Raw genomic sequence first — 4,049 nt, 5'->3', positions numbered from 1 at the left:
TTTCATCTATTTTATTACAAGTCCCTTGAAGGCAGGGAGGCTTTATACATATTCGAATCTGCTCTCAGAAAATAATCTTAAGTACAAAATAGTACATTAATACATTATTCTAAAACCAAGAAAAAAAATTGTGTTTTTAATTAAAAAACTTTCTAATTCCAATTCCTTCACTAGCTCCAAGATGTTTCTACCATTAAATGAATTAAGCTATTTTCACAGACTATAACAAAAGGACTTTGCTATTAATAGTTTCTTTTAGATTTACTTCTAAAAACAAGCACAATTTAGCTTAGCATTCAAGAAAAATATTGTAGAGGCCAATGTCATTTACTCATCTTAAGCAGTCTCGCTCTATAATCTTAAGAAACCAACTCCTAACATTAAAAACTGACTAAAAAAAAAAGAAAAGAAAGAGAAAGGATCAGACATTTAACCTACTTTTTCTAAACTAACTACATTTCAGTTGATAAGGGGAATTTTCTCTTTATAAAAAAATTTTTATCACTAAATATGGAAGACGATTAAAATGTCACCATTTTGCAAACCCATGACAAAATAATGGATCTAGGCAATGATTATAAATGACCGTGAGCACCACAAGAAGAGAGAAAGGCAAAATTACCTGACCCTGGTTAGAAGGACGCTCTACCACCTATGAAGCAGTTTTGCCAAAAAATTAGAAACTGAATCCAAATCGGGATCCAATTACTATTTACAGGAAATAAAAGAACAGAAGAATACGTTAACCCATGCGTTAAATCAAGAGCACTACAACAGGTGGCAGCCTGTTTCTTTTTATTAAGTGATGACGATGTTACCAAATACTTCTTGACAAATGAACAGAACGTGTCTGCAAGTTCCTTGAGATTATCCTCATCTGAAAAGATGAGGAAAGTTGATCGTGTATAAGCATGTTTATAGATGCGTTCACTGTGATAAGACAGCAAAATTTACAACTTCGTTCAGGTCAGGAGTTGCCTGTCTCAGAAATATTTTCTTTCTGAGTGCTACTAGACTTCCTTTCACTTGGAAAAATACAGTATAGCTAAGCTCCCGGAAGCAGCAGATCCTGCTGCTTTTTTTTTTTTTTTTTGCAGTTTTTGGCCAGGGCTGGGTTTGAACCCACCACCTCCAGCATATGGGGCCGTTGCCCTACTCCTGGAGCCACAGGCGCTGCCTTGATCCTGCTTCTTTATTACAAAAAAAAGAAAAAATCACATTTGTTAAAAAGAGCAGTGATCTCATCAGAAGTCTTTATCCTCCTTGGCTTTATCAAGGAATACTTGGTATACAAAAAAACTGCACATAATTAATGCATAGAATTTGGTGAGTTTGGACAAATGTATACAAACATACCTGTTACCAGCCCCATCATGCAAGTAGCGAACACATCTGTCACCTCCAGAAATCTCCTTGTGTCCCTTTATTCACGTGCGTGTGTATGAGAGTTAAGAACACTTAACATGAGATCTACGGTCTCAACAACTTTTTTTTTTTTTCAACAACTTTTTAAGTACACGATACCATCTTAACTATTTTCCAGTGGGAAAATTATCATGTTCTTGGTGACAGACAAAATTTTTCCAAAAATCTAATTTTTGCTTGAAGGCTTGTCTGAGGAATTTTATCCTCAGCAACAAATATGTCCATTATAATCTTTTGTCTTTAGAAGCAACAGGCATATGTCAGAAGCAGTAAGTTTAATCCATTCATTTTTGAGACAGTGTCTGACAAATAGCCAACTTTGAGTACTGATAGTTTGGCTTTTGATTGTTATTTCACATAAAAATGATACTCTACGAAAAAAGCTGCTAGTTAAGCTTGCTGGTCAGATAGTTGGCACAAGTTCTTTTCCTCAAAATGACCTTCATACTTGAGCGCACAGCACAATCCCTTCACGTGGACTTACTATTTCATCACACAGAATACTAAAAAGGGGGGAGACTTCACACAACTCTTCATTCACACTGCTTCACCAAGAACATTCTCAAACAGAACTGTGAGTTCACAGTGGGCAGCGACTCCCTGCCCACGCACTGGGTGCCCCTTGCCTTGATTCATGCCGAGGTCCCCACAGTTTTATGTACCCTTGATTTTTATCATCATCCATGCAAATGTCTGTATAGTGAAAACCACAAATGACCTCTCAACATTATAAAGACGGTTTTGATGTCAGGAACGTCCGAAAGATTATTTTTCCTTTGTTTTGTTTGGCCTGTGGAAGGAGAATTTAAAGTGGAAAGGGAGAATGCTTAGGTTGTGGGCTCTGGAAGGGGAACACCTTGACTTGCTCTTGGGCCAACAGTCAAAGAAATAAGAGGGCAGGGACTGGCCAGCACACAGGTGTGTGGCCCACAAGGTTCAAATGCAGGTAACTGTACATGTCATCGTGGCTTAGGGCGCCATCCGAGAGTACGAAGCCAGGGTCAGCATCCAGAAAGTGGGCCTGAGGGTGGCTGGCCAATGCTGCATGAACCAGCTCATTCACCTGTGGGTTCTTCTCCCAAAGTGGGTTAGGAAGCTGGCCCTTAGGAAGCAGGCTGAACACCATGACCCAGGCCTGAGGCTGCTGCTCATTCACCGGCTGCTCCACGGCCTTGATGCCACCAGCCACCTGCTCTGCTGTGTGTGTCCAGCCAGACCCATCTCACACTGGTGCATTAACTAGACCGAAGAGTCCCTGACGAAGACGACTTCAGATTCCTTATCCTTGCTGTCCGCCACAAACCGATGGTGCAGGGACACCCAGCTCCCGTCTCCATCCACACCCCACACTGACATTGGTTTGCTGGCTGCATTCTCTTCTCTCATCCTGACTGTGCAGCTCCCGCAGTGGTGACACCTGGAGCACCCCAACACAGAGAGGGAGCAGGACCACCCTTCCTCCCACGGGAAGGAGGGAGAAACCACCACTGGTCCTGAAAGGTTCTTGAGGATCCCCAGAGTGTCATGGAGCACTCTGAGAACAGCAGCTTGCAGCATCGCTTGCCAGTGTAGGCTGTCTCCTCATTGACCCGTCTCCTCTGAGGTGGCCAAACCAGATCCACCTTCTTCACTTACTTACTCGCCCAGCTGTTATATCCTGATAAGACAAGTTAAAAAGAGCACTAACGGGTTCGGCGCCTGCAGCTCAGTGGTTAGGACACCGGCCACATACACCCGGCCCAGGCCTGCTAAACAATGACAACTACAACGACAACAACAAAAATTGCCAGGCATTACGGCGGGTGCCTGCAGACCCATCTAGGTGGGAGGCTGAGGCAAGAGAATCCCTTAAGCCCAAGAGTTTGAGGTTTCTGTGAGCTGTGATGCCACAGCATGATGGCAGGACATGATGCCATGGCACTCTACAGAAGATGACATAGTGAAACTCTGTCTCAAAACAAAAAAAGCACTAATGACCACCAGCCACAGCCACTCAGAAAAGGGGTCTTGGGATGAGAATATTCTGCATTAGGCCACAGCAGGGAGGTTAGGAGACCTGGGCTAGGGGAGTTTGGTGGCACAGATTCCTACTTAGTTCAGCGTGTACCTGTCTTGAGACTCTGGTCTCAATCAGCTAACCTGATCTGTCCACACTTGTGGGTTAAGGACACTAGAGAGAAACTGGTTCCCATGCCCTTCCTCCCCTACCTAACTCAAGAAATATCAGAAACAGTCATCCAAAACGAAAGAACTCTCTCTCCTTTCACATCAGGACCAGCCTTATCTCCAAAGGCACGTAAGCCTCAGACCTGAAGCCAGAGAGGCAGTGTCAATTCTCAAACATTTTTCCCCACGTTTAATAAGACATGGGGTCAATCATGATGCGTGGAGCGAGCTGAACCACTGTGGAGCCCTGGCCACTGAGTGAAACAGCAAGGAGCCACAAGGTTCTGAGCACATCAGGGACAAGAGCCCCATCCACACTGGCCGCTGGGCGAAGAAAAGTGGCAGGGACAAAAGCAGGGACGTTACCGCAGAAACGAGGCAACAGATGCTGGTTTCATTCCTTCCACAGAGGCCGAAGCAGTCACAGGCAGGCCCCAGTTACAAACGAGATAGGTTCT

At 43.9% G+C, this 4,049-nt stretch overlaps 1 pseudogene; it reads right to left on the bottom strand.

Annotated features, from left to right (window-relative positions):
* Positions 1-2,252: 2,252 nt before the first annotated feature.
* Positions 2,253-2,811, bottom strand: LOC111724129 (annotated as a pseudogene).
* Between the last annotated feature and the right edge of the window lie 1,238 nt (positions 2,812-4,049).

This window comes from Otolemur garnettii, unplaced genomic scaffold (genome assembly GCF_000181295.1).
Source record: "Otolemur garnettii isolate 467f Iridium unplaced genomic scaffold, OtoGar3 scaffold00019, whole genome shotgun sequence".
Lineage (NCBI taxonomy): Eukaryota > Metazoa > Chordata > Mammalia > Primates > Galagidae > Otolemur > Otolemur garnettii.
This window is presented reverse-complemented; position numbering and strand designations above follow the sequence as displayed.